Below are 20,088 nucleotides of genomic sequence, written 5' to 3' on the forward strand. Positions count from 1 at the left end.
ACTGTCAGGCAAATCCCAAGTGATCTGTACACGGACTAAGACGTCCGCACGTCTGGCAACATTCTCGCCAACTTGTATGCCGTGCCAACGACACGGGTTCATGTCCGATTACCGAAATTAGGCAGCGTTGGCCGTGGTTAGTGCTCGGCTGGGGACGAACTGGGAAGTCCGCGTGTCTTGGTTTCTTCAGTTTTGCCTTTTTCCTTCGTTTTTGGTGCTGCTGTGCGGTAATGGTACGGTCCAGCACGCTGACCCCCCTCTTGCTCTCGGTACGCAAAGGCGCGAACATGCGGCCACAGTCAAATGAAAGGGTCCGTTGTGTGTTTGTTGATGTGGCCTCTCCCAGTCGTTTCTAGCGCCTGTCCTCTACATATACGCCCATTTGCAAGCGTCAGCTTTTGCGTCAGCCGAGCAAAGTCGAGACAAGTCGACACATGGGGACACACGATGCTGTGAATCGTAATCCGCACTAGCCTACGAGGGGAGAAGGGAAACCATTCGTACCGTTGAAAACACTCTCCTGGGTAAAGGAGACAACTTCCGTGCGATGTCCGGGCTTCGAACCCGGAGCAGCTACTTGGGAAGCAACCATGCTGACCGACACACCACCACCGCCTTCTGCTACGCGCTGCTTGCGCCGTGATGTGTCGCCTTCCCTCCTGGCGCCAGAGGCCGAAGGCGATAGCGCTGCAGGCGCTCAACGCCGAGTGCGACGCGAGCACCACTGAACCCGATTTCCTGGTGCTGCTAGGGCGACATACCGTAACTAGGCGCAGAACTGACTTTCTCTGATAAATTGGCCCTTTAATGCGCATCAGGGCGAACACGAAATTTCTAATATGAAGTACTCACTGACGATCCAAAGGCGTTTCAGTATGCATGCGTCGGTACCACCGGGGCAGAGCCTAAGTATTGTAAAGTGAAGGCCGACAGTTAGAGCCTCACATGAAGTATTTCATTGGCTTCCCACGAGTGCGTAATGCAAAGCGTGGCTGTTGCTAGGAAACGGTCTTATTCGCCGTTCGTTAATATCTAGTTTTCTTTGCATCAATGTGAAAATGTTCCTATTACTAAATACAGTTTTGCTAGTTACAGTTCAAACTGGAAGCGACGGAAGAAAGCGGTCCAATGCGCCACATTGGTTCCCGAAAGCGAGGGTGCGTTTAGTACGCCACATCTGACATTGCGTCTTACATATTATTAAACTCACATAATTCCATTCTACCGAAAAAAGAAAGAGGTTTCGGAGTGAGGCTCCTGAGATCTTGCTAGAGATGGAAGTCACTGGAGCGCTTGTCTCGCACGTCAGATTGGCCGAGCGGTCTAAGGCGCCAGATTTAAGCTCTGGTTCCCGTAAGGGAGCGTGGGTTCGAACCCCACATCTGACAATGCATTTTAAACATTCTGAAACTAACATACTCCCTTCATCTTATAGAACAAGTACATTACGCACAAACACGCCGTGGAGATTTTACTAGAGACGACAGTGACAGCAGTGCAGGCGTCGCACGTCCGATAGCTCGAGCGGCCGAAAACAAATAGCGGAACATATTTTTCTCGTGCCGAGTTTTAGCTCTTCTCACGGACGTTTCCGTGGTCGTTGTGTTGTGGCTCAGGGCTATTCCATTTTCCTTCCCTAAAAGGCAACGCGAGAGACTGTCAGGCAAATCCCAAGTGATCTGTACACGGACTAAGACGTCCGCACGTCTGGCAACATTCTCGCCAACTTGTATGCCGTGCCAACGACACGGGTTCATGTCCGATTACCGAAATTAGGCAGCGTTGGCCGTGGTTAGTGCTCGGCTGGGGGACGAACTGGGAAGTCCGCGTGTCTTGGTTTCTTCAGTTTTGCCTTTTTCCTTCGTTTTTGGTGCTGCTGTGCGGTAATGGTACGGTCCAGCACGCTGACCCCCCTCTTGCTCTCGGTACGCAAAGGCGCGAACATGCGGCCACAGTCAAATGAAAGGGTCCGTTGTGTGTTTGTTGATGTGGCCTCTCCCAGTCGTTTCTAGCGCCTGTCCTCTACATATACGCCATTTGCAAGCGTCAGCTTTTGCGTCAGCCGAGCAAAGTCGAGACAAGTCGACACATGGGGACACACGATGCTGTGAATCGTAATCCGCACTAGCCTACGAGGGGAGAAGGGAAACCATTCGTACCGTTGAAAACACTCTCCTGGGTAAAGGAGACAACTTCCGTGCGATGTCCGGGCTTCGAACCCGGAGCAGCTACTTGGGAAGCAACCATGCTGACCGACACACCACCACCGCCTTCTGCTACGCGCTGCTTGCGCCGTGATGTGTCGCCTTCCCTCCTGGCGCCAGAGGCCGAAGGCGATAGCGCTGCAGGCGCTCAACGCCGAGTGCGACGCGAGCACCACTGAACCGATTTCCTGGTGCTGCTAGGGCGACATACCGTAACTAGGCGCAGAACTGACTTTCTCTGATAAATTGGCCCTTTAATGCGCATCAGGGCGAACACGAAATTTCTAATATGAAGTACTCACTGACGATCCAAAGGCGTTTCAGTATGCATGCGTCGGTACCACCGGGGCAGAGCCTAAGTATTGTAAAGTGAAGGCCGACAGTTAGAGCCTCACATGAAGTATTTCATTGGCTTCCCACGAGTGCGTAATGCAAAGCGTGGCTGTTGCTAGGAAACGGTCTTATTCGCCGTTCGTTAATATCTAGTTTTCTTTGCATCAATGTGAAAATGTTCCTATTACTAAATACAGTTTTGCTAGTTACAGTTCAAACTGGAAGCGACGGAAGAAAGCGGTCCAATGCGCCACATTGGTTCCCGAAAGCGAGGGTGCGTTTAGTACGCCACATCTGACATTGCGTCTTACATATTATTAAACTCACATAATTCCATTCTACCGAAAAAAGAAAGAGGTTTCGGAGTGAGGCTCCTGAGATCTTGCTAGAGATGGAAGTCACTGGAGCGCTTGTCTCGCACGTCAGATTGGCCGAGCGGTCTAAGGCGCCAGATTTAAGCTCTGGTTCCCGTAAGGGAGCGTGGGTTCGAACCCCACATCTGACAATGCATTTTAAACATTCTGAAACTAACATACTCCCTTCATCTTATAGAACAAGTACATTACGCACAAACACGCCGTGGAGATTTTACTAGAGACGACAGTGACAGCAGTGCAGGCGTCGCACGTCCGATAGCTCGAGCGGCCGAAAACAAATAGCGGAACATATTTTTCTCGTGCCGAGTTTTAGCTCTTCTCACGGACGTTTCCGTGGTCGTTGTGTTGTGGCTCAGGGCTATTCCATTTCCTTCCCTAAAAGGCAACGCGAGAGACTGTCAGGCAAATCCCAAGTGATCTGTACACGGACTAAGACGTCCGCACGTCTGGCAACATTCTCGCCAACTTGTATGCCGTGCCAACGACACGGGTTCATGTCCGATTACCGAAATTAGGCAGCGTTGGCCGTGGTTAGTGCTCGGCTGGGGACGAACTGGGAAGTCCGCGTGTCTTGGTTTCTTCAGTTTTGCCTTTTTCCTTCGTTTTTGGTGCTGCTGTGCGGTAATGGTACGGTCCAGCACGCTGACCCCCCTCTTGCTCTCGGTACGCAAAGGCGCGAACATGCGGCCACAGTCAAATGAAAGGGTCCGTTGTGTGTTTGTTGATGTGGCCTCTCCCAGTCGTTTCTAGCGCCTGTCCTCTACATATACGCCCATTTGCAAGCGTCAGCTTTTGCGTCAGCCGAGCAAAGTCGAGACAAGTCGACACATGGGGACACACGATGCTGTGAATCGTAATCCGCACTAGCCTACGAGGGGAGAAGGGAAACCATTCGTACCGTTGAAAACACTCTCCTGGGTAAAGGAGACAACTTCCGTGCGATGTCCGGGCTTCGAACCCGGAGCAGCTACTTGGGAAGCAACCATGCTGACCGACACACCACCACCGCCTTCTGCTACGCGCTGCTTGCGCCGTGATGTGTCGCCTTCCCTCCTGGCGCCAGAGGCCGAAGGCGATAGCGCTGCAGGCGCTCAACGCCGAGTGCGACGCGAGCACCACTGAACCCGATTTCCTGGTGCTGCTAGGGCGACATACCGTAACTAGGCGCAGAACTGACTTTCTCTGATAAATTGGCCCTTTAATGCGCATCAGGGCGAACACGAAATTTCTAATATGAAGTACTCACTGACGATCCAAAGGCGTTTCAGTATGCATGCGTCGGTACCACCGGGGCAGAGCCTAAGTATTGTAAAGTGAAGGCCGACAGTTAGAGCCTCACATGAAGTATTTCATTGGCTTCCCACGAGTGCGTAATGCAAAGCGTGGCTGTTGCTAGGAAACGGTCTTATTCGCCGTTCGTTAATATCTAGTTTTTCTTTGCATCAATGTGAAAATGTTCCTATTACTAAATACAGTTTTGCTAGTTACAGTTCAAACTGGAAGCGACGGAAGAAAGCGGTCCAATGCGCCACATTGGTTCCCGAAAGCGAGGGTGCGTTTAGTACGCCACATCTGACATTGCGTCTTACATATTATTAAACTCACATAATTCCATTCTACCGAAAAAAGAAAGAGGTTTCGGAGTGAGGCTCCTGAGATCTTGCTAGAGATGGAAGTCACTGGAGCGCTTGTCTCGCACGTCAGATTGGCCGAGCGGTCTAAGGCGCCAGATTTAAGCTCTGGTTCCCGTAAGGGAGCGTGGGTTCGAACCCCACATCTGACAATGCATTTTAAACATTCTGAAACTAACATACTCCCTTCATCTTATAGAACAAGTACATTACGCACAAACACGCCGTGGAGATTTTACTAGAGACGACAGTGACAGCAGTGCAGGCGTCGCACGTCCGATAGCTCGAGCGGCCGAAAACAAATAGCGGAACATATTTTTCTCGTGCCGAGTTTTAGCTCTTCTCACGGACGTTTCCGTGGTCGTTGTGTTGTGGCTCAGGGCTATTCCATTTTCCTTCCCTAAAAGGCAACGCGAGAGACTGTCAGGCAAATCCCAAGTGATCTGTACACGGACTAAGACGTCCGCACGTCTGGCAACATTCTCGCCAACTTGTATGCCGTGCCAACGACACGGGTTCATGTCCGATTACCGAAATTAGGCAGCGTTGGCCGTGGTTAGTGCTCGGCTGGGGACGAACTGGGAAGTCCGCGTGTCTTGGTTTCTTCAGTTTTGCCTTTTTCCTTCGTTTTTGGTGCTGCTGTGCGGTAATGGTACGGTCCAGCACGCTGACCCCCCTCTTGCTCTCGGTACGCAAAGGCGCGAACATGCGGCCACAGTCAAATGAAAGGGTCCGTTGTGTGTTTGTTGATGTGGCCTCTCCCAGTCGTTTCTAGCGCCTGTCCTCTACATATACGCCCATTTGCAAGCGTCAGCTTTTGCGTCAGCCGAGCAAAGTCGAGACAAGTCGACACATGGGGACACACGATGCTGTGAATCGTAATCCGCACTAGCCTACGAGGGGAGAAGGGAAACCATTCGTACCGTTGAAAACACTCTCCTGGGTAAAGGAGACAACTTCCGTGCGATGTCCGGGCTTCGAACCCGGAGCAGCTACTTGGGAAGCAACCATGCTGACCGACACACCACCACCGCCTTCTGCTACGCGCTGCTTGCGCCGTGATGTGTCGCCTTCCCTCCTGGCGCCAGAGGCCGAAGGCGATAGCGCTGCAGGCGCTCAACGCCGAGTGCGACGCGAGCACCACTGAACCCGATTTCCTGGTGCTGCTAGGGCGACATACCGTAACTAGGCGCAGAACTGACTTTCTCTGATAAATTGGCCCTTTAATGCCATCAGGGCGAACACGAAATTTCTAATATGAAGTACTCACTGACGATCCAAAGGCGTTTCAGTATGCATGCGTCGGTACCACCGGGGCAGAGCCTAAGTATTGTAAAGTGAAGGCCGACAGTTAGAGCCTCACATGAAGTATTTCATTGGCTTCCCACGAGTGCGTAATGCAAAGCGTGGCTGTTGCTAGGAAACGGTCTTATTCGCCGTTCGTTAATATCTAGTTTTCTTTGCATCAATGTGAAAATGTTCCTATTACTAAATACAGTTTTGCTAGTTACAGTTCAAACTGGAAGCGACGGAAGAAAGCGGTCCAATGCGCCACATTGGTTCCCGAAAGCGAGGGTGCGTTTAGTACGCCACATCTGACATTGCGTCTTACATATTATTAAACTCACATAATTCCATTCTACCGAAAAAAGAAAGAGGTTTCGGAGTGAGGCTCCTGAGATCTTGCTAGAGATGGAAGTCACTGGAGCGCTTGTCTCGCACGTCAGATTGGCCGAGCGGTCTAAGGCGCCAGATTTAAGCTCTGGTTCCCGTAAGGGAGCGTGGGTTCGAACCCCACATCTGACAATGCATTTTAAACATTCTGAAACTAACATACTCCCTTCATCTTATAGAACAAGTACATTACGCACAAACACGCCGTGGAGATTTTACTAGAGACGACAGTGACAGCAGTGCAGGCGTCGCACGTCCGATAGCTCGAGCGGCCGAAAACAAATAGCGGAACATATTTTTCTCGTGCCGAGTTTTAGCTCTTCTCACGGACGTTTCCGTGGTCGTTGTGTTGTGGCTCAGGGCTATTCCATTTTCCTTCCCTAAAAGGCAACGCGAGAGACTGTCAGGCAAATCCCAAGTGATCTGTACACGGACTAAGACGTCCGCACGTCTGGCAACATTCTCGCCAACTTGTATGCCGTGCCAACGACACGGGTTCATGTCCGATTACCGAAATTAGGCAGCGTTGGCCGTGGTTAGTGCTCGGCTGGGGACGAACTGGGAAGTCCGCGTGTCTTGGTTTCTTCAGTTTTGCCTTTTTCCTTCGTTTTTGGTGCTGCTGTGCGGTAATGGTACGGTCCAGCACGCTGACCCCCCTCTTGCTCTCGGTACGCAAAGGCGCGAACATGCGGCCACAGTCAAATGAAAGGGTCCGTTGTGTGTTTGTTGATGTGGCCTCTCCCAGTCGTTTCTAGCGCCTGTCCTCTACATATACGCCCATTTGCAAGCGTCAGCTTTTGCGTCAGCCGAGCAAAGTCGAGACAAGTCGACACATGGGGACACACGATGCTGTGAATCGTAATCCGCACTAGCCTACGAGGGGAGAAGGGAAACCATTCGTACCGTTGAAAACACTCTCCTGGGTAAAGGAGACAACTTCCGTGCGATGTCCGGGCTTCGAACCCGGAGCAGCTACTTGGGAAGCAACCATGCTGACCGACACACCACCACCGCCTTCTGCTACGCGCTGCTTGCGCCGTGATGTGTCGCCTTCCCTCCTGGCGCCAGAGGCCGAAGGCGATAGCGCTGCAGGCGCTCAACGCCGAGTGCGACGCGAGCACCACTGAACCCGATTTCCTGGTGCTGCTAGGGCGACATACCGTAACTAGGCGCAGAACTGACTTTCTCTGATAAATTGGCCCTTTAATGCGCATCAGGGCGAACACGAAATTTCTAATATGAAGTACTCACTGACGATCCAAAGGCGTTTCAGTATGCATGCGTCGGTACCACCGGGGCAGAGCCTAAGTATTGTAAAGTGAAGGCCGACAGTTAGAGCCTCACATGAAGTATTTCATTGGCTTCCCACGAGTGCGTAATGCAAAGCGTGGCTGTTGCTAGGAAACGGTCTTATTCGCCGTTCGTTAATATCTAGTTTTCTTTGCATCAATGTGAAAATGTTCCTATTACTAAATACAGTTTTGCTAGTTACAGTTCAAACTGGAAGCGACGGAAGAAAGCGGTCCAATGCGCCACATTGGTTCCCGAAAGCGAGGGTGCGTTTAGTACGCCACATCTGACATTGCGTCTTACATATTATTAAACTCACATAATTCCATTCTACCGAAAAAAGAAAGAGGTTTCGGAGTGAGGCTCCTGAGATCTTGCTAGAGATGGAAGTCACTGGAGCGCTTGTCTCGCACGTCAGATTGGCCGAGCGGTCTAAGGCGCCAGATTTAAGCTCTGGTTCCCGTAAGGGAGCGTGGGTTCGAACCCCACATCTGACAATGCATTTTAAACATTCTGAAACTAACATACTCCCTTCATCTTATAGAACAAGTACATTACGCACAAACACGCCGTGGAGATTTTACTAGAGACGACAGTGACAGCAGTGCAGGCGTCGCACGTCCGATAGCTCGAGCGGCCGAAAACAAATAGCGGAACATATTTTTCTCGTGCCGAGTTTTAGCTCTTCTCACGGACGTTTCCGTGGTCGTTGTGTTGTGGCTCAGGGCTATTCCATTTTCCTTCCCTAAAAGGCAACGCGAGAGACTGTCAGGCAAATCCCAAGTGATCTGTACACGGACTAAGACGTCCGCACGTCTGGCAACATTCTCGCCAACTTGTATGCCGTGCCAACGACACGGGTTCATGTCCGATTACCGAAATTAGGCAGCGTTGGCCGTGGTTAGTGCTCGGCTGGGGACGAACTGGGAAGTCCGCGTGTCTTGGTTTCTTCAGTTTTGCCTTTTTCCTTCGTTTTTGGTGCTGCTGTGCGGTAATGGTACGGTCCAGCACGCTGACCCCCCTCTTGCTCTCGGTACGCAAAGGCGCGAACATGCGGCCACAGTCAAATGAAAGGGTCCGTTGTGTGTTTGTTGATGTGGCCTCTCCCAGTCGTTTCTAGCGCCTGTCCTCTACATATACGCCCATTTGCAAGCGTCAGCTTTTGCGTCAGCCGAGCAAAGTCGAGACAAGTCGACACATGGGGACACACGATGCTGTGAATCGTAATCCGCACTAGCCTACGAGGGGAGAAGGGAAACCATTCGTACCGTTGAAAACACTCTCCTGGGTAAAGGAGACAACTTCCGTGCGATGTCCGGGCTTCGAACCCGGAGCAGCTACTTGGGAAGCAACCATGCTGACCGACACACCACCACCGCCTTCTGCTACGCGCTGCTTGCGCCGTGATGTGTCGCCTTCCCTCCTGGCGCCAGAGGCCGAAGGCGATAGCGCTGCAGGCGCTCAACGCCGAGTGCGACGCGAGCACCACTGAACCCGATTTCCTGGTGCTGCTAGGGCGACATACCGTAACTAGGCGCAGAACTGACTTTCTCTGATAAATTGGCCCTTTAATGCGCATCAGGGCGAACACGAAATTTCTAATATGAAGTACTCACTGACGATCCAAAGGCGTTTCAGTATGCATGCGTCGGTACCACCGGGGCAGAGCCTAAGTATTGTAAAGTGAAGGCCGACAGTTAGAGCCTCACATGAAGTATTTCATTGGCTTCCCACGAGTGCGTAATGCAAAGCGTGGCTGTTGCTAGGAAACGGTCTTATTCGCCGTTCGTTAATATCTAGTTTTCTTTGCATCAATGTGAAAATGTTCCTATTACTAAATACAGTTTTGCTAGTTACAGTTCAAACTGGAAGCGACGGAAGAAAGCGGTCCAATGCGCCACATTGGTTCCCGAAAGCGAGGGTGCGTTTAGTACGCCACATCTGACATTGCGTCTTACATATTATTAAACTCACATAATTCCATTCTACCGAAAAAAGAAAGAGGTTTCGGAGTGAGGCTCCTGAGATCTTGCTAGAGATGGAAGTCACTGGAGCGCTTGTCTCGCACGTCAGATTGGCCGAGCGGTCTAAGGCGCCAGATTTAAGCTCTGGTTCCCGTAAGGGAGCGTGGGTTCGAACCCCACATCTGACAATGCATTTTAAACATTCTGAAACTAACATACTCCCTTCATCTTATAGAACAAGTACATTACGCACAAACACGCCGTGGAGATTTTACTAGAGACGACAGTGACAGCAGTGCAGGCGTCGCACGTCCGATAGCTCGAGCGGCCGAAAACAAATAGCGGAACATATTTTTCTCGTGCCGAGTTTTAGCTCTTCTCACGGACGTTTCCGTGGTCGTTGTGTTGTGGCTCAGGGCTATTCCATTTTCCTTCCCTAAAAGGCAACGCGAGAGACTGTCAGGCAAATCCCAAGTGATCTGTACACGGACTAAGACGTCCGCACGTCTGGCAACATTCTCGCCAACTTGTATGCCGTGCCAACGACACGGGTTCATGTCCGATTACCGAAATTAGGCAGCGTTGGCCGTGGTTAGTGCTCGGCTGGGGACGAACTGGGAAGTCCGCGTGTCTTGGTTTCTTCAGTTTTGCCTTTTTCCTTCGTTTTTGGTGCTGCTGTGCGGTAATGGTACGGTCCAGCACGCTGACCCCCCTCTTGCTCTCGGTACGCAAAGGCGCGAACATGCGGCCACAGTCAAATGAAAGGGTCCGTTGTGTGTTTGTTGATGTGGCCTCTCCCAGTCGTTTCTAGCGCCTGTCCTCTACATATACGCCCATTTGCAAGCGTCAGCTTTTGCGTCAGCCGAGCAAAGTCGAGACAAGTCGACACATGGGGACACACGATGCTGTGAATCGTAATCCGCACTAGCCTACGAGGGGAGAAGGGAAACCATTCGTACCGTTGAAAACACTCTCCTGGGTAAAGGAGACAACTTCCGTGCGATGTCCGGGCTTCGAACCCGGAGCAGCTACTTGGGAAGCAACCATGCTGACCGACACACCACCACCGCCTTCTGCTACGCGCTGCTTGCGCCGTGATGTGTCGCCTTCCCTCCTGGCGCCAGAGGCCGAAGGCGATAGCGCTGCAGGCGCTCAACGCCGAGTGCGACGCGAGCACCACTGAACCCGATTTCCTGGTGCTGCTAGGGCGACATACCGTAACTAGGCGCAGAACTGACTTTCTCTGATAAATTGGCCCTTTAATGCGCATCAGGGCGAACACGAAATTTCTAATATGAAGTACTCACTGACGATCCAAAGGCGTTTCAGTATGCATGCGTCGGTACCACCGGGGCAGAGCCTAAGTATTGTAAAGTGAAGGCCGACAGTTAGAGCCTCACATGAAGTATTTCATTGGCTTCCCACGAGTGCGTAATGCAAAGCGTGGCTGTTGCTAGGAAACGGTCTTATTCGCCGTTCGTTAATATCTAGTTTTCTTTGCATCAATGTGAAAATGTTCCTATTACTAAATACAGTTTTGCTAGTTACAGTTCAAACTGGAAGCGACGGAAGAAAGCGGTCCAATGCGCCACATTGGTTCCCGAAAGCGAGGGTGCGTTTAGTACGCCACATCTGACATTGCGTCTTACATATTATTAAACTCACATAATTCCATTCTACCGAAAAAAGAAAGAGGTTTCGGAGTGAGGCTCCTGAGATCTTGCTAGAGATGGAAGTCACTGGAGCGCTTGTCTCGCACGTCAGATTGGCCGAGCGGTCTAAGGCGCCAGATTTAAGCTCTGGTTCCCGTAAGGGAGCGTGGGTTCGAACCCCACATCTGACAATGCATTTTAAACATTCTGAAACTAACATACTCCCTTCATCTTATAGAACAAGTACATTACGCACAAACACGCCGTGGAGATTTTACTAGAGACGACAGTGACAGCAGTGCAGGCGTCGCACGTCCGATAGCTCGAGCGGCCGAAAACAAATAGCGGAACATATTTTTCTCGTGCCGAGTTTTAGCTCTTCTCACGGACGTTTCCGTGGTCGTTGTGTTGTGGCTCAGGGCTATTCCATTTTCCTTCCCTAAAAGGCAACGCGAGAGACTGTCAGGCAAATCCCAAGTGATCTGTACACGGACTAAGACGTCCGCACGTCTGGCAACATTCTCGCCAACTTGTATGCCGTGCCAACGACACGGGTTCATGTCCGATTACCGAAATTAGGCAGCGTTGGCCGTGGTTAGTGCTCGGCTGGGGACGAACTGGGAAGTCCGCGTGTCTTGGTTTCTTCAGTTTTGCCTTTTTCCTTCGTTTTTGGTGCTGCTGTGCGGTAATGGTACGGTCCAGCACGCTGACCCCCCTCTTGCTCTCGGTACGCAAAGGCGCGAACATGCGGCCACAGTCAAATGAAAGGGTCCGTTGTGTGTTTGTTGATGTGGCCTCTCCCAGTCGTTTCTAGCGCCTGTCCTCTACATATACGCCCATTTGCAAGCGTCAGCTTTTGCGTCAGCCGAGCAAAGTCGAGACAAGTCGACACATGGGGACACACGATGCTGTGAATCGTAATCCGCACTAGCCTACGAGGGGAGAAGGGAAACCATTCGTACCGTTGAAAACACTCTCCTGGGTAAAGGAGACAACTTCCGTGCGATGTCCGGGCTTCGAACCCGGAGCAGCTACTTGGGAAGCAACCATGCTGACCGACACACCACCACCGCCTTCTGCTACGCGCTGCTTGCGCCGTGATGTGTCGCCTTCCCTCCTGGCGCCAGAGGCCGAAGGCGATAGCGCTGCAGGCGCTCAACGCCGAGTGCGACGCGAGCACCACTGAACCCGATTTCCTGGTGCTGCTAGGGCGACATACCGTAACTAGGCGCAGAACTGACTTTCTCTGATAAATTGGCCCTTTAATGCGCATCAGGGTGAACACGAAATTTCTAATATGAAGTACTCACTGACGATCCAAAGGCGTTTCAGTATGCATGCGTCGGTACCACCGGGGCAGAGCCTAAGTATTGTAAAGTGAAGGCCGACAGTTAGAGCCTCACATGAAGTATTTCATTGGCTTCCCACGAGTGCGTAATGCAAAGCGTGGCTGTTGCTAGGAAACGGTCTTATTCGCCGTTCGTTAATATCTAGTTTTCTTTGCATCAATGTGAAAATGTTCCTATTACTAAATACAGTTTTGCTAGTTACAGTTCAAACTGGAAGCGACGGAAGAAAGCGGTCCAATGCGCCACATTGGTTCCCGAAAGCGAGGGTGCGTTTAGTACGCCACATCTGACATTGCGTCTTACATATTATTAAACTCACATAATTCCATTCTACCGAAAAAAGAAAGAGGTTTCGGAGTGAGGCTCCTGAGATCTTGCTAGAGATGGAAGTCACTGGAGCGCTTGTCTCGCACGTCAGATTGGCCGAGCGGTCTAAGGCGCCAGATTTAAGCTCTGGTTCCCGTAAGGGAGCGTGGGTTCGAACCCCACATCTGACAATGCATTTTAAACATTCTGAAACTAACATACTCCCTTCATCTTATAGAACAAGTACATTACGCACAAACACGCCGTGGAGATTTTACTAGAGACGACAGTGACAGCAGTGCAGGCGTCGCACGTCCGATAGCTCGAGCGGCCGAAAACAAATAGCGGAACATATTTTTCTCGTGCCGAGTTTTAGCTCTTCTCACGGACGTTTCCGTGGTCGTTGTGTTGTGGCTCAGGGCTATTCCATTTTCCTTCCCTAAAAGGCAACGCGAGAGACTGTCAGGCAAATCCCAAGTGATCTGTACACGGACTAAGACGTCCGCACGTCTGGCAACATTCTCGCCAACTTGTATGCCGTGCCAACGACACGGGTTCATGTCCGATTACCGAAATTAGGCAGCGTTGGCCGTGGTTAGTGCTCGGCTGGGGACGAACTGGGAAGTCCGCGTGTCTTGGTTTCTTCAGTTTTGCCTTTTTCCTTCGTTTTTGGTGCTGCTGTGCGGTAATGGTACGGTCCAGCACGCTGACCCCCCTCTTGCTCTCGGTACGCAAAGGCGCGAACATGCGGCCACAGTCAAATGAAAGGGTCCGTTGTGTGTTTGTTGATGTGGCCTCTCCCAGTCGTTTCTAGCGCCTGTCCTCTACATATACGCCCATTTGCAAGCGTCAGCTTTTGCGTCAGCCGAGCAAAGTCGAGACAAGTCGACACATGGGGACACACGATGCTGTGAATCGTAATCCGCACTAGCCTACGAGGGGAGAAGGGAAACCATTCGTACCGTTGAAAACACTCTCCTGGGTAAAGGAGACAACTTCCGTGCGATGTCCGGGCTTCGAACCCGGAGCAGCTACTTGGGAAGCAACCATGCTGACCGACACACCACCACCGCCTTCTGCTACGCGCTGCTTGCGCCGTGATGTGTCGCCTTCCCTCCTGGCGCCAGAGGCCGAAGGCGATAGCGCTGCAGGCGCTCAACGCCGAGTGCGACGCGAGCACCACTGAACCCGATTTCCTGGTGCTGCTAGGGCGACATACCGTAACTAGGCGCAGAACTGACTTTCTCTGATAAATTGGCCCTTTAATGCGCATCAGGGCGAACACGAAATTTCTAATATGAAGTACTCACTGACGATCCAAAGGCGTTTCAGTATGCATGCGTCGGTACCACCGGGGCAGAGCCTAAGTATTGTAAAGTGAAGGCCGACAGTTAGAGCCTCACATGAAGTATTTCATTGGCTTCCCACGAGTGCGTAATGCAAAGCGTGGCTGTTGCTAGGAAACGGTCTTATTCGCCGTTCGTTAATATCTAGTTTTCTTTGCATCAATGTGAAAATGTTCCTATTACTAAATACAGTTTTGCTAGTTACAGTTCAAACTGGAAGCGACGGAAGAAAGCGGTCCAATGCGCCACATTGGTTCCCGAAAGCGAGGGTGCGTTTAGTACGCCACATCTGACATTGCGTCTTACATATTATTAAACTCACATAATTCCATTCTACCGAAAAAAGAAAGAGGTTTCGGAGTGAGGCTCCTGAGATCTTGCTAGAGATGGAAGTCACTGGAGCGCTTGTCTCGCACGTCAGATTGGCCGAGCGGTCTAAGGCGCCAGATTTAAGCTCTGGTTCCCGTAAGGGAGCGTGGGTTCGAACCCCACATCTGACAATGCATTTTAAACATTCTGAAACTAACATACTCCCTTCATCTTATAGAACAAGTACATTACGCACAAACACGCCGTGGAGATTTTACTAGAGACGACAGTGACAGCAGTGCAGGCGTCGCACGTCCGATAGCTCGAGCGGCCGAAAACAAATAGCGGAACATATTTTTCTCGTGCCGAGTTTTAGCTCTTCTCACGGACGTTTCCGTGGTCGTTGTGTTGTGGCTCAGGGCTATTCCATTTTCCTTCCCTAAAAGGCAACGCGAGAGACTGTCAGGCAAATCCCAAGTGATCTGTACACGGACTAAGACGTCCGCACGTCTGGCAACATTCTCGCCAACTTGTATGCCGTGCCAACGACACGGGTTCATGTCCGATTACCGAAATTAGGCAGCGTTGGCCGTGGTTAGTGCTCGGCTGGGGACGAACTGGGAAGTCCGCGTGTCTTGGTTTCTTCAGTTTTGCCTTTTTCCTTCGTTTTTGGTGCTGCTGTGCGGTAATGGTACGGTCCAGCACGCTGACCCCCCTCTTGCTCTCGGTACGCAAAGGCGCGAACATGCGGCCACAGTCAAATGAAAGGGTCCGTTGTGTGTTTGTTGATGTGGCCTCTCCCAGTCGTTTCTAGCGCCTGTCCTCTACATATACGCCCATTTGCAAGCGTCAGCTTTTGCGTCAGCCGAGCAAAGTCGAGACAAGTCGACACATGGGGACACACGATGCTGTGAATCGTAATCCGCACTAGCCTACGAGGGGAGAAGGGAAACCATTCGTACCGTTGAAAACACTCTCCTGGGTAAAGGAGACAACTTCCGTGCGATGTCCGGGCTTCGAACCCGGAGCAGCTACTTGGGAAGCAACCATGCTGACCGACACACCACCACCGCCTTCTGCTACGCGCTGCTTGCGCCGTGATGTGTCGCCTTCCCTCCTGGCGCCAGAGGCCGAAGGCGATAGCGCTGCAGGCGCTCAACGCCGAGTGCGACGCGAGCACCACTGAACCCGATTTCCTGGTGCTGCTAGGGCGACATACCGTAACTAGGCGCAGAACTGACTTTCTCTGATAAATTGGCCCTTTAATGCGCATCAGGGCGAACACGAAATTTCTAATATGAAGTACTCACTGACGATCCAAAGGCGTTTCAGTATGCATGCGTCGGTACCACCGGGGCAGAGCCTAAGTATTGTAAAGTGAAGGCCGACAGTTAGAGCCTCACATGAAGTATTTCATTGGCTTCCCACGAGTGCGTAATGCAAAGCGTGGCTGTTGCTAGGAAACGGTCTTATTCGCCGTTCGTTAATATCTAGTTTTCTTTGCATCAATGTGAAAATGTTCCTATTACTAAATACAGTTTTGCTAGTTACAGTTCAAACTGGAAGCGACGGAAGAAAGCGGTCCAATGCGCCACATTGGTTCCCGAAAGCGAGGGTGCGTTTAGTACGCCACATCTGACATTGCGTCTTACATATTATTAAACTCACATAATTCCATTCTACCGAAAAAAGAAAGAGGTTTCGGAGTGAGGCTCCTGAGATCTTGCTAGAGATGGAAGTCACTGGAGCGCTTGTCTCGCACGTCAGATTGGCCGAGCGGTCTAAGGCGCCAGATTTAAGCTCTGGTTCCCGTAAGGGAGCGTGGGTTCGAACCCCACATCTGACAATGCATTTTAAACATTCTGAAACTAACATACTCCCTTCATCTTATAGAACAAGTACATTACGCACAAACACGCCGTGGAGATTTTACTAGAGACGACAGTGACAGCAGTGCAGGCGTCGCACGTCCGATAGCTCGAGCGGCCGAAAACAAATAGCGGAACATATTTTTCTCGTGCCGAGTTTTAGCTCTTCTCACGGACGTTTCCGTGGTCGTTGTGTTGTGGCTCAGGGCTATTCCATTTTCCTTCCCTAAAAGGCAACGCGAGAGACTGTCAGGCAAATCCCAAGTGATCTGTACACGGACTAAGACGTCCGCACGTCTGGCAACATTCTCGCCAACTTGTATGCCGTGCCAACGACACGGGTTCATGTCCGATTACCGAAATTAGGCAGCGTTGGCCGTGGTTAGTGCTCGGCTGGGGACGAACTGGGAAGTCCGCGTGTCTTGGTTTCTTCAGTTTTGCCTTTTTCCTTCGTTTTTGGTGCTGCTGTGCGGTAATGGTACGGTCCAGCACGCTGACCCCCCTCTTGCTCTCGGTACGCAAAGGCGCGAACATGCGGCCACAGTCAAATGAAAGGGTCCGTTGTGTGTTTGTTGATGTGGCCTCTCCCAGTCGTTTCTAGCGCCTGTCCTCTACATATACGCCCATTTGCAAGCGTCAGCTTTTGCGTCAGCCGAGCAAAGTCGAGACAAGTCGACACATGGGGACACACGATGCTGTGAATCGTAATCCGCACTAGCCTACGAGGGGAGAAGGGAAACCATTCGTACCGTTGAAAACACTCTCCTGGGTAAAGGAGACAACTTCCGTGCGATGTCCGGGCTTCGAACCCGGAGCAGCTACTTGGGAAGCAACCATGCTGACCGACACACCACCACCGCCTTCTGCTACGCGCTGCTTGCGCCGTGATGTGTCGCCTTCCCTCCTGGCGCCAGAGGCCGAAGGCGATAGCGCTGCAGGCGCTCAACGCCGAGTGCGACGCGAGCACCACTGAACCCGATTTCCTGGTGCTGCTAGGGCGACATACCGTAACTAGGCGCAGAACTGACTTTCTCTGATAAATTGGCCCTTTAATGCGCATCAGGGCGAACACGAAATTTCTAATATGAAGTACTCACTGACGATCCAAAGGCGTTTCAGTATGCATGCGTCGGTACCACCGGGGCAGAGCCTAAGTATTGTAAAGTGAAGGCCGACAGTTAGAGCCTCACATGAAGTATTTCATTGGCTTCCCACGAGTGCGTAATGCAAAGCGTGGCTGTTGCTAGGAAACGGTCTTATTCGCCGTTCGTTAATATCTAGTTTTCTTTGCATCAATGTGAAAATGTTCCTATTACTAAATACAGTTTTGCTAGTTACAGTTCAAACTGGAAGCGACGGAAGAAAGCGGTCCAATGCGCCACATTGGTTCCCGAAAGCGAGGGTGCGTTTAGTACGCCACATCTGACATTGCGTCTTACATATTATTAAACTCACATAATTCCATTCTACCGAAAAAAGAAAGAGGTTTCGGAGTGAGGCTCCTGAGATCTTGCTAGAGATGGAAGTCACTGGAGCGCTTGTCTCGCACGTCAGATTGGCCGAGCGGTCTAAGGCGCCAGATTTAAGCTCTGGTTCCCGTAAGGGAGCGTGGGTTCGAACCCCACATCTGACAATGCATTTTAAACATTCTGAAACTAACATACTCCCTTCATCTTATAGAACAAGTACATTACGCACAAACACGCCGTGGAGATTTTACTAGAGACGACAGTGACAGCAGTGCAGGCGTCGCACGTCCGATAGCTCGAGCGGCCGAAAACAAATAGCGGAACATATTTTTCTCGTGCCGAGTTTTAGCTCTTCTCACGGACGTTTCCGTGGTCGTTGTGTTGTGGCTCAGGGCTATTCCATTTTCCTTCCCTAAAAGGCAACGCGAGAGACTGTCAGGCAAATCCCAAGTGATCTGTACACGGACTAAGACGTCCGCACGTCTGGCAACATTCTCGCCAACTTGTATGCCGTGCCAACGACACGGGTTCATGTCCGATTACCGAAATTAGGCAGCGTTGGCCGTGGTTAGTGCTCGGCTGGGGACGAACTGGGAAGTCCGCGTGTCTTGGTTTCTTCAGTTTTGCCTTTTTCCTTCGTTTTTGGTGCTGCTGTGCGGTAATGGTACGGTCCAGCACGCTGACCCCCCTCTTGCTCTCGGTACGCAAAGGCGCGAACATGCGGCCACAGTCAAATGAAAGGGTCCGTTGTGTGTTTGTTGATGTGGCCTCTCCCAGTCGTTTCTAGCGCCTGTCCTCTACATATACGCCCATTTGCAAGCGTCAGCTTTTGCGTCAGCCGAGCAAAGTCGAGACAAGTCGACACATGGGGACACACGATGCTGTGAATCGTAATCCGCACTAGCCTACGAGGGGAGAAGGGAAACCATTCGTACCGTTGAAAACACTCTCCTGGGTAAAGGAGACAACTTCCGTGCGATGTCCGGGCTTCGAACCCGGAGCAGCTACTTGGGAAGCAACCATGCTGACCGACACACCACCACCGCCTTCTGCTACGCGCTGCTTGCGCCGTGATGTGTCGCCTTCCCTCCTGGCGCCAGAGGCCGAAGGCGATAGCGCTGCAGGCGCTCAACGCCGAGTGCGACGCGAGCACCACTGAACCCGATTTCCTGGTGCTGCTAGGGCGACATACCGTAACTAGGCGCAGAACTGACTTTCTCTGATAAATTGGCCCTTTAATGCGCATCAGGGCGAACACGAAATTTCTAATATGAAGTACTCACTGACGATCCAAAGGCGTTTCAGTATGCATGCGTCGGTACCACCGGGGCAGAGCCTAAGTATTGTAAAGTGAAGGCCGACAGTTAGAGCCTCACATGAAGTATTTCATTGGCTTCCCACGAGTGCGTAATGCAAAGCGTGGCTGTTGCTAGGAAACGGTCTTATTCGCCGTTCGTTAATATCTAGTTTTCTTTGCATCAATGTGAAAATGTTCCTATTACTAAATACAGTTTTGCTAGTTACAGTTCAAACTGGAAGCGACGGAAGAAAGCGGTCCAATGCGCCACATTGGTTCCCGAAAGCGAGGGTGCGTTTAGTACGCCACATCTGACATTGCGTCTTACATATTATTAAACTCACATAATTCCATTCTACCGAAAAAAGAAAGAGGTTTCGGAGTGAGGCTCCTGAGATCTTGCTAGAGATGGAAGTCACTGGAGCGCTTGTCTCGCACGTCAGATTGGCCGAGCGGTCTAAGGCGCCAGATTTAAGCTCTGGTTCCCGTAAGGGAGCGTGGGTTCGAACCCCACATCTGACAATGCATTTTAAACATTCTGAAACTAACATACTCCCTTCATCTTATAGAACAAGTACATTACGCACAAACACGCCGTGGAGATTTTACTAGAGACGACAGTGACAGCAGTGCAGGCGTCGCACGTCCGATAGCTCGAGCGGCCGAAAACAAATAGCGGAACATATTTTTCTCGTGCCGAGTTTTAGCTCTTCTCACGGACGTTTCCGTGGTCGTTGTGTTGTGGCTCAGGGCTATTCCATTTTCCTTCCCTAAAAGGCAACGCGAGAGACTGTCAGGCAAATCCCAAGTGATCTGTACACGGACTAAGACGTCCGCACGTCTGGCAACATTCTCGCCAACTTGTATGCCGTGCCAACGACACGGGTTCATGTCCGATTACCGAAATTAGGCAGCGTTGGCCGTGGTTAGTGCTCGGCTGGGGACGAACTGGGAAGTCCGCGTGTCTTGGTTTCTTCAGTTTTGCCTTTTTCCTTCGTTTTTGGTGCTGCTGTGCGGTA

At 51.3% G+C, this 20,088-nt stretch overlaps 12 non-coding genes across 12 annotated transcripts; all 12 read left to right on the forward strand.

Annotated features, from left to right (window-relative positions):
* Positions 1–1,304: 1,304 nt before the first annotated feature.
* Trnal-uaa lies at positions 1,305–1,388 on the forward strand. Its single transcript has one exon. It is a non-coding gene; the product is annotated as a tRNA-Leu (tRNA).
* Positions 1,389–2,958: 1,570 nt separating this feature from the next.
* Positions 2,959–3,042, forward strand: Trnal-uaa. Its single transcript has one exon. It is a non-coding gene; the product is annotated as a tRNA-Leu (tRNA).
* Positions 3,043–4,613: 1,571 nt separating this feature from the next.
* On the forward strand, positions 4,614–4,697 carry Trnal-uaa. The gene has a single exon. It is a non-coding gene; the product is annotated as a tRNA-Leu (tRNA).
* Positions 4,698–6,267: 1,570 nt separating this feature from the next.
* Trnal-uaa lies at positions 6,268–6,351 on the forward strand. Its single transcript has one exon. It is a non-coding gene; the product is annotated as a tRNA-Leu (tRNA).
* Positions 6,352–7,922: 1,571 nt separating this feature from the next.
* Trnal-uaa lies at positions 7,923–8,006 on the forward strand. The gene has a single exon. It is a non-coding gene; the product is annotated as a tRNA-Leu (tRNA).
* Positions 8,007–9,577: 1,571 nt separating this feature from the next.
* Trnal-uaa lies at positions 9,578–9,661 on the forward strand. The gene has a single exon. It is a non-coding gene; the product is annotated as a tRNA-Leu (tRNA).
* A 1,571-nt stretch (positions 9,662–11,232) lies between these two features.
* Trnal-uaa lies at positions 11,233–11,316 on the forward strand. The gene has a single exon. It is a non-coding gene; the product is annotated as a tRNA-Leu (tRNA).
* A 1,571-nt stretch (positions 11,317–12,887) lies between these two features.
* Positions 12,888–12,971, forward strand: Trnal-uaa. Its single transcript has one exon. It is a non-coding gene; the product is annotated as a tRNA-Leu (tRNA).
* Positions 12,972–14,542: 1,571 nt separating this feature from the next.
* Positions 14,543–14,626, forward strand: Trnal-uaa. The gene has a single exon. It is a non-coding gene; the product is annotated as a tRNA-Leu (tRNA).
* A 1,571-nt stretch (positions 14,627–16,197) lies between these two features.
* On the forward strand, positions 16,198–16,281 carry Trnal-uaa. Its single transcript has one exon. It is a non-coding gene; the product is annotated as a tRNA-Leu (tRNA).
* A 1,571-nt stretch (positions 16,282–17,852) lies between these two features.
* Positions 17,853–17,936, forward strand: Trnal-uaa. Its single transcript has one exon. It is a non-coding gene; the product is annotated as a tRNA-Leu (tRNA).
* A 1,571-nt stretch (positions 17,937–19,507) lies between these two features.
* On the forward strand, positions 19,508–19,591 carry Trnal-uaa. The gene has a single exon. It is a non-coding gene; the product is annotated as a tRNA-Leu (tRNA).
* The last annotated feature ends 497 nt before the right edge of the window (positions 19,592–20,088 follow it).

Source organism: Schistocerca americana, unplaced genomic scaffold, assembly GCF_021461395.2.
Source record: "Schistocerca americana isolate TAMUIC-IGC-003095 unplaced genomic scaffold, iqSchAmer2.1 HiC_scaffold_1469, whole genome shotgun sequence".
Taxonomy (NCBI): domain Eukaryota; kingdom Metazoa; phylum Arthropoda; class Insecta; order Orthoptera; family Acrididae; genus Schistocerca; species Schistocerca americana.